Genomic DNA, 10,117 nt, shown 5'->3' with positions numbered 1-10,117 from the left:
TACATAGCATTAGAAGAAGAAACAGCCAGAAATAATGATCAGGTAGTGTGGCAAAAATAGGTCAGGTATGGTGATTAGTTAGTGAGTGAAACAATGCTTATAATGCCTTTATTACTGCTTGAAAACCAATATACTGTCATACTACATATACATTCGTACCAAGTAAATAAATAAATACCGTTTATGAGTGGATAAAATAGTAACCCTCCCATAGAACTCGTTTTCTTTGGTGCCAGCATGTTAGAAAACCCACTCAGGTAAGGAGGAACTCCTACCTGGATTGGGCACTTTAAACATCAGGTGAGCGATTTCTCTATGAATTTTCGATGTTTCTCACCAAAAGCGAAGGTTTTAGCCAAAAAAAAAAAAAAATCGAAAATACCTCGGGACTGGGGGATGTCGGAGGTGCGGAAAACCTCGGGACGTGACGGGTTAACCATAATGACAATAGAATATTCTGGTCAACTCTTAATTCTTTCAGTAATAACTTTAACAAGTCATCATCTATTCCCCCACTAAAATCTTCAGGTGGCAACATTACAAATGACCCGTGTGGGAAAGCAAATATTTTTGCCAGTACATTTGCCAGAAACTCTACCATAGACGATACCAGCCAGAATGTCCCAGTACTAGAACTTGACTCTCCCGAAACTGTTCCACTTAAAATACAGACAAGATAAGTAAAATCCATCCTAGACACTTTACCTACCAACAAATCTCCAGGCCCAGATGGAATTCCACCAATTGTTTTGAAAAAGTGTTCCCTTGAACTTTCCTCTATTCTAGCTAAATTGCTCAAACTATGCATATGTACCTCTTCAATCCCAGATTCATGGAAAGAAAGTAATATCCACCCAATTCTGAAGAAAGGAAGTTCCGCTGACCCCACTGATTACAGACCAATAACTGTTACATCTTCTCTTGGTAAGGTATTTGAAACATTAATTAATAAGCACATTATTAAACATCTGGAATCCAACAGCTTAATTAGTGATAGGCAATATGGTTTTCACCACCAAAGATCCACTATTAACATACTCAATCTCCTAACTCATACCATCCATCAATCAATTGATTTACGTGGAGAAACTCATGCAGTAGCTCTTGATATTTCTAAAGCTTTCGACAAAGTATGGCACCAATCCATGCTGTCCAAACTCCCTTCCTGTAGACTAACGTCTTTTATTTTTTTTTATTTTTTTTTTTTTAAATAACAGAACGGAGGAAGGAAAAACAAATGGAGAAAAAAAAAAAATCCATACACCAGATTACTGGTGTCCTCTGTTCATAAAATATCTGTAACAGTTAGACTTGAAGAGTTGTAGGTTGAAATTTGGAGGAAAACAACTCAGGGGAAGCGAGTTCCAGAGAGATGCAGTTCGGGGAATGAAAGAATTCTGATAGGCAGAAGTTCTGCAATATGGTTGAGTGACATTCCAGTCATGAGCGCTACCAGATGCCCGTGTAGCACGAGGGAAGGCATGGAGAGGTGGCACCATGGACGCAACTTCGTCTGAGCATTTGCCAAAAAAATATCTGTAAAATAATGCAAGGGAGGCAACATTCCTTCTTACTTGCAGGGGAGGTAGTTTATATGTAATGGCAGGGTTGTTAATGATTCTAACAGCTTTATTCTGAATTTTGTCTAGTTGCCTTAATGCAACCTCTCCACAACCATTCCACAAGGGTGAGCAATATTCAAGCTGAGAGCGCACATGACTCTTATAAATTATAGCTAACTGCTCATCGGCGAAGAAGTTACGGACTCTGTACAATAATCCAAGTTTCTTTGGGGCAGTTTTAGCAAGTGATCTGACATGAGAGGTCCAGCTGAGGGCACTGTTGAGTGAGACACCAAGAATTTCAATACTTTTGGAGATGGGAATATTAGTAGCACTGAAGGTAATGTACGAGTCTGGCAATATCTGTCTATTGGTAAACTGTATATATTTAGTTTTACTAGCATTAAAAGAGACAAAGTTGTTTTGTCCCCATTCACTGATTGTAGATAGATCTTCATTTATGGAGATGGCTGTATTGAGTTGAGAGGTAGAGATATTAGACTTTGTAAATGGATGTCTGAGTGTGAATGAACTATGTAGTGTTGAGTCATCTGCATATGAGTGAATGGGATTGTGAGTGACAGATAAGAGATCATTAATATGAACCAGAAATAGGATTGGTGCCAGAACTGATCCCTGCGGCATGCCGGCGTTAACTGAGTGGAAATTCGAATATACATCATCTACTTTTACTCTTATTTTCCTGTCACTAAGATAAGAAGAAATCAAAGGAACAAAAGACGTTAGTCCATAGCAAGGGAGTTTGGACAGCAGGGAACGGTGCCATACTCTGTCGAAAGCTTTAGAGATATCAAGAGCTACTGCATGAGTTTCTCCAAAAAGATCTATTGATTGATGGATGGTATGAGTTAAGAGATTGAGTATGTCAATGGTGGATCTTTCGTGGCGAAAACCGTATTGTCTGTCATTAATTAAGTTGTTGGATTCAAGATGTTTAACAATATGCTTATTAATTAAAGTTTCAAATACCTTACCAAGAGAAGATGAGATAGCTATTGGTCTGTAATTGGAGGGGTCAGACGAACTTCCTTTCTTTGGAACTGGGTGGATATTGGCTTCTTTCCATGAATTTGGGAATAAAGAAGTACGTATGCATAGTCTGAATAATTTAGCTAGGACAGAGGCAAGTTCAGGGGAACACTTTTTCAAAACAATTGGCGGAATTCCATCTGTACCTGGAGCTTTGTTGGTAGGTAAATTGTCTAGGATGGATTTTACAAATCTTGTCTGTATTTTAAGTGGGGCAATTTCGGGAGAATCAAGTTCCAGTACTGAGACATTCTGGCTGGTATCATCCATGGTAGAGTTTCTTGCAAAGGTACTAGCAAAGATATCTGCTTTCCCACGTGGGTCATTTGTAATATTGCCATCTGAAGATTTTAGTGGGGGAATGGAAGATGACTTGTTAAAGTTATTATTGAAAGAATTAAGAGTTGACCAGAATATTCTATTGTCATTAGGGTTGTTAAGTAGTTTTGATGCTTGCTTTTGAAGAAAGTTTGATTTAGATAGATTTAATACAGCTTTTGCATGATTTCTAGCAATTTTAAATTGGGAGAGTTATTCAGGTGTTTTTGATTTTAAGTAAGAGTTATATGCTAATGACTTTTGGGCTGTTGCTCTGGCACAATTGCCATCAAACCATTTTGGAGAGTTTGATCTTTTAGTGAATTGTTGACTTGGTATGAATAAATCCATACCAGCTAGTATTAAGTCACAAATGTGGGACTGGGTAGAATTGGGATCACTAGAGAAGAAAGACTGCCATGGAACATCAGCAAGATAATTTCTAAATCCATCCCAGTCTGCCCTGTCAAAGTGCCATCGGGTCACCCTGACAGGTTCGGAATGGGGAGGTGTAGGAGGGTTAACTAATGAGGCTTTGATGAGATTGTGGTCAGAGGATCCAAGTGGTGACAGTACCTCTATCCTGTATTGATCCTCATATCTTAGTAAAAATAAGAGTAAAGGTAGATGGTGTATATTCCAATTTCCACTCAACTAACACTGGCGTGCCGCAGGGATCAGTTCTGGCACCAATCCTGTTCCTGGTTCATATTAATGATCTCATATCTGTCACCCACAGTCCCATCCACTCATATCCAGATGACTCAACACTACATACTTCATTCACATTCAGACACCCTTTTACAAAGTCTAATATCTCTACCTCTCAACTCAGTACAGTCATCTCCATAAATCAAGACCTATTTACGATCATTGAATGGGAACAGAACAGCCTTGTCTCATTTAAAGCTAGTAAAACTTAATATATACAATTTACTAATAGACAGATATTGTCAGATTCGTATATTACCTTCAGTGCTCTAATATTCCATCTCCAAAAGATTGAAATTCTTGGCGTCTAACTTTACAATGCCCTCAGCTGGACCTCTCATGTTAGATCACTTGCTATAACCGCGTCAAAGAAACTTGGATTATTGTACAGAGTCCGTAACTTCTTCACTGACGAGCAGTTAGCTATAATTTACAAGTCATGTACGCTCTCAGCTTGAATATTGCTTACCCTTGTGGAATGGATGTGGAGAGGTTGCATTAAAACACCTAGACAAAATTCAGAACAAAGCTGTTAGAATAATTAACAACCCTGCCATTACAAATAAAATGCCTCCCCTACAAGTAAGAAGGAATGTTGCTTCCTTTGCAACAGACATTTTTATGGCAAATGCTCAGACGAAGTTGCGTTCATGGTGCCACCTCTCCATGCCTTCTCACGAGCTACATGGGCATCTTGTAGCGCTCACGACTGGAATGTCACTCAGCCATATTACAGAACTTCTGCCTACCAGAATTCTTTCATTCCCCGAACTGCGTCTCCCTGGAACTCGCTTCCCCAGAGTTGTTTCCCCCCAAACTTCAACCTACAGATGTTCAAGTCTAACTGTTACAGATATTTTCTGAACAGAGGACACCAGTAATCTGGTGAATGGATTATTATTATTTTTTTCATTTGTTTTTGCTTCCTCTGTTCTGTTATTAAAAAAAAAAAAATCTACCTATCTACCTATCCATCCATCCAACTGATCATCTATATATCCATCCACCTACTCGTCTATCCATCCATCTACCCATCTATCCATCTACCCATCAATCTGTCTATTCATCTACCTATCCATCCATCTACCCTTCTATGTCCCACTTCTATGAAACCAACAAACCAGTCACCCTCTACTTTACAAGCTGATGTTTGTCTCCGGCTCACTCGTGTTTCAGTAATTTATCTGCTTCTCTCCACTGCGCCTCTCCGCTGCACCTCTCCACTGTCCCCCTCCAATGCGTCTCTCCACTGTCCCCCTCCAATGCTCCTCACTGCCCCTTTCCATTGCACTCTCCATTGCACCTCTCCACTGCACCTCTCCACATTTCCTCTTCACTGCACCTTTCCACTGCATCTCCCCACTGCACCTCTCCAGTTCACCTTCCCACTTCACCTCTACTTTGCACCTCTCCACTTCACCTCTCCACTGCACTTCTCCACTGCGCCTATCCACTGCACCTCTCCACTTCACCTCTCCACCTCACCTCTTCACCTCACCTCTTCACCTCACCTCTCCACTGCACCTCTCCACCGCACCTCTCCACTGCATCTCTCCACTGCACCTCTCTAGTGCGCCTCTCCACTGCCCCCTTCCAGTGCGCCTCTCCACTGCGCCTCTCCATTGAGCGTCTCCATTCTGCCTCTCAACTGCGCCTCTCCACTCACCGCCCCTTCCACCCAGTTTTTCCGTGTCCAAGGCAATATATATCCGAACGGAGTAAAACATCACGGCATTTCCATCAATATATTATCCTGTGTTTTGTCCCTGGTCACTGGCGTCAGGTGGATTATTCAACACGTGTATCAGAATAACTGCGGAATTATCGCCCTGGGTTCCTGTCCTCATCATGTAGGGAACCCCCCTAACACCTCTTCCTTAGCGATTTATTTCTGGAAACGTGTTTCATAACCTTTTATATGTTATATATGCAGAGTCTGGTGATACTGAAAGGATTTATATTACACAGATGGGGACAGCATGGTGTAATAAACAAAATAAACCGCTCAGGAAAAGATGTTAGGGATTTTCCCCAACCGACAAGAATATGCGACCTGGACCGGGACACAGAAAAGCCTCTACTCTTGTCGGGTAAGGAAGCTCCAAAACACCTTTTCCTAAGTGATTCATTTTTCTTTTTACACCTTAGTATCCTCCTCTGTGTTACATAAATTATTTTAATATCACCATACTCTGCATAAAAATTAGAAAAGGATAATGACAAAACATATCCAAAACTAAATCGCTAAGGAAGAGGTGCTAGGGAGACTGCTTAAGGCTTAAGCGATGAGACTATGGGCCAAACTTTATGAATAATACCCTGTTGTTGGAGGTGCCTTCGCTGGGTGACACGGACATAGTTGGGTGGCTCCGTTGCCTGGTTATACAAACGTCCCTCAACTCCCTCCCTAACCCCTGTAGGGAATGGAGGTCTGCAGGAAGAGGGAGGAAAGGGAAAATTCAGCCTGCAGTCTACTGGGCTCACACTCAGATGAATCAGGAGTTGCAAATGCTACTACAACCATCTTAATACTTAATTTATCCATTTATCGGGGGCACACTCTTTCAGCATTGCAATATACACAAGACAACTTGGGTGTCGCCGTGTGGAAAATACAAAAATCAGATTGATCACATCGCTATCAGTAGGAGGCATAGAAGTCCTCTGCTAGATGTTCATGTTAAACGGGGAGCGGATATTGGTAGTGACCATCAACTCAGCATTGCAAAAATAAGGTTTAAACTTAAAAATCAGAAGAAGGAAAAATCTGGTGTTGGTAGATACGATATTGTTAAGCTTAGAAGGGAAGGAGAAGAAAAGGAGGAATTCAGATTAGAATGTAGAAATAGGTTTTTGGTGTTGGAAACGTTGGAAGAGGGGGAGAGAAGTGTAGATGAGATGTGGGAGGATGTGAACAAAGTTTTGCATGAGACTGCTGAATGTACGATTGGAAGGAGACATAGATTCAGGAGAAAGAAATGGATATCAGAGGAAACGTGGGATATGATAAAAAAGAGAGGTGAGGCTAAATTGAGGAGTGAGATGCAATGCGTTGATGAACCAGAGATTGAGTTAGCAAGAGCTGCGTACTGGAGTTTGAATTCAGAAGTAAGAAGGTTAGCTAGGAGAGATAAAAGAAGATGTGTGGATGAAAAGGTTGCAGAGACTGATATCTTAATAAACAAAAATGATGGACAGAGTCAAAGAATAGCATATGAATCGATTAGAGAACTGAATGGAAATGCAGGTAAACGCAAGGAAATACCAGTTAGAGACAGGGAAGGAAATTTATTGACCAAAGATGGAGATATTAAAAATAGATGGAAAGAGCATTTTGAGACAGTTCTTAATAGACCAATACCACCAGAAGAGGATATACAGACTGCTCAGGAAGATTTAAATATAGAAACAGGAGAGTTGAGGCTTGCAGAAGTGGAGAAAGCAGTAAAACAGTTAAAGAATAATAAGGCACCAGGGGAGGATGGTTTATTTCCGGAAATGTTTAAAGTGGAGGGGGATAGATTAATAATGATCTTGACCAAGCTATTCAATAAGATATGGGTGACGGGGTTACTACCATCAGTTTGGAAGAATGGTGTAATTGTTAAAGTTCCGAAGAAGGGAGACCTGAGTGAATGTGGTAATTGGAGGGGAATCTCTTTGTCACCGATAGCTTTGAAAGTTTTCAGTAGAGTGTTGTTAAATAGGTTGGAGCCGGTGGTTGAAGGTATTCTGAGGGATGAACAGGCTGGTTTTAGAAAGGGACGAGGTTGCAATGATCAGATCTTTATAGTTAGGCATTTGATGCAGCAAGTTAATGAAATGAGAGTACCGTTAAGTCTTTGTTTTGTTGATTTTGAAAAGGCTTTTGATAGTGTTTCGAGAGAGACTATGGGGAAGATCATGAGACATTATGGAATACCAGAGGAGTTTGTGAGGGTCATTATGAACATGCATGAGGACACATTTTGTAAAGTGATGGTTGATGGTTGTCTGAGTGATTCGTTTGAAGTCAAGTCCGGAGTAATTCAAGGTGGTGTTCTATCTCCTTTACTATTTATATTGGTCATTGATTACATTATGAAACGCGTTGGAACAGAAACCAGTGCAGGTATACTTTGGGAAGAGAACAGGAAACTTTTGGATTTAGATTATGCAGATGATATAGTTTTGATTTGTGATGGGCCAGAAGAGATGCAGAGAGTGTTGGACTGTTTGGTGAGTGAAGGTCGCAAGGTGGGTTTGGTTATTAATTGTGGAAAAACTGAAATAATCAATATGAATATGGAAAATGCGCAGGAATGTGTAACTGGAGGTATGGTTGTAAAGCAAATTGATAGGTTTAAATATTTAGGTACTTATTTAGCCAAGGATGGTTCTTTGAACTTTGAATTCGAGGAAAGGTTAAAGAAGGCTAATCAGGTAATGGGAATGCTTAAAAATATTTGGAATAATAACAATTATTCTGTGCATACAAAAATCAAACTTTATAAGGTAATGGTTAGGAGTATCTTAATTTATGGTACAGCACAGTGACTATGGAAAATAAATTCTTGGTGTTTGAAAACAAAGCACTTAGAAGAATATTAGGAGTTAAGTGGTGGGAAAGGATGCCAAATAGTAGAATTAGAGAAATAACGGGAGTGCAGCCGGTCGATGAATATGTTAGGTTCTCACGATGGAAGTGGCTAGGACATGTGTATAGGAGACAGGGAATAGTACGAGGTACACCAGGGTGGGTGGCACTTGGTAGGAGAGGTAGAGGAAGGCCAAAAGAGACGTGGGTGAGGACAATGAGACGGGAAGCTGGAGATGAGTGTTGGGGAGATCTTGAGGAGTTAGCACAAGATAGGATGTGGTGGTGTGAGTTCATCGAGGCCCTATGCATCCCCGAGGGTGCCACAGGAAATGATTGATTGATTGATTTGTTTATTTACGTATAGCAGAAAAGGCAACAAGTCTGTAAAAGAATTCATATGTGTCTTTTCACTTTCGTAAAAGTTCCAGCTAGCGACGAGATTATATTATTTTGATGATGATGATGATGATGATTATCATTATCATTACAGTTCTTTTTCTTTTTGTAGGATCGACAGGGAAGGAAAAACACAGAAATTCCCTTGTCTCTTCCTCTTCCAGTAAAGCAAAATCTGAGTTACAAGAGAAATTATGTGACATTGGATTCTGGTTAACTTACTGGATGTAACATATTATGAGAGAGAGAGAGAGAGAGAGAGAGAGAGAGAAGGGTTGACTAACAGGATGTCATATATTCTGTGGCGAGGTTGTGTGTTTCCCCCGATGACAGATGGGTGGCCAAGGTGTCTCGTCACTCATACACACTGCCTCCTTGATTCCTTAATAAGATGCTGTGTTGCAACCTGAAGATGCCTCTCTCTCTCTCTCTCTCTCTCTCTCTCACACACACACACACACACACACACACACACACACACACACACACACACACACACACACACACACACACACACACACACACACACACACACACACACACACACACACACACACACACACACACACACACACACACACACACACACACACACACACACACACACGCACGCACGCACGCACGCACGCACGCACGCACGCACGCACGCACGCACGCACGCACGCACGCACGCACGCACGCACGCACGCACGCACGCACGCACGCACGCACGCACGCACGCACACACACACACACACACACACACACACACACACACACACACACACACACACACACACACACACACACACACACACACACACACACACACACACACACACACACACACACACACACAGATAAATAAGAGACTATATTGTTGACGAGGATAATAAACATGACTCCAGGCTTATCGAGCTGACCTCCCCCATCCTTATAATGATACAGAACTGCAAGTATTTTGGTGTTTCCACTAACGAACCCGAAAACAGTTTCTACAAACAGGAATTTTTCCTCTTTTCTTCGCACTGTCCACATTCCCGAAAACTCCAGTATCGTCCATGTGGTACTATCAGATACTTTCGCTCTTCTTCGTACTGGCTAACTTTATTTTCTTTTTTCTTATGTGATCCCACCTTAACTGCATTGTTACTTTTTCTTAACAATACAAGCTTTTGTTATATATACTCAAAGTTTATTACAACCATTCTTAATATTCTTCCCTTTTAATTCAAGTGCTGATATGTTTACTATTCTTGTGAGGCTATCATTCATTAGCTATTTTTCGTTTGCCGTCTGGTCCATTAGCTGTAAATACTTTCCGGACTGCTCTTGTCACGTTAACCGGGCACAGATTTTCGTCCTTTTGTAGCGTATCTCACGTAACTCAGCGGCGGAAGACAGTGCTACGGCTCTAAATACTTTCCATGGCATTTCTTCGTAAGTAGTAACATATTCCAGTGTTAATCTTTCGATACAATTCAGCATTCAAGATTGAGAGATGGTAATTTTAGGCCAAGTT

This window comes from Coenobita brevimanus, unplaced genomic scaffold, assembly GCF_032717465.1.
Source record: "Coenobita brevimanus isolate Jiangsu-jjx unplaced genomic scaffold, ASM3271746v2 jjx.HiC_scaffold_2551, whole genome shotgun sequence".
In the NCBI taxonomy this organism is placed as follows: Eukaryota; Metazoa; Arthropoda; class Malacostraca; order Decapoda; family Coenobitidae; genus Coenobita; species Coenobita brevimanus.
The sequence above is the reverse complement of the archived record's forward strand: the minus strand, read 5'-3'. Positions refer to the sequence as shown.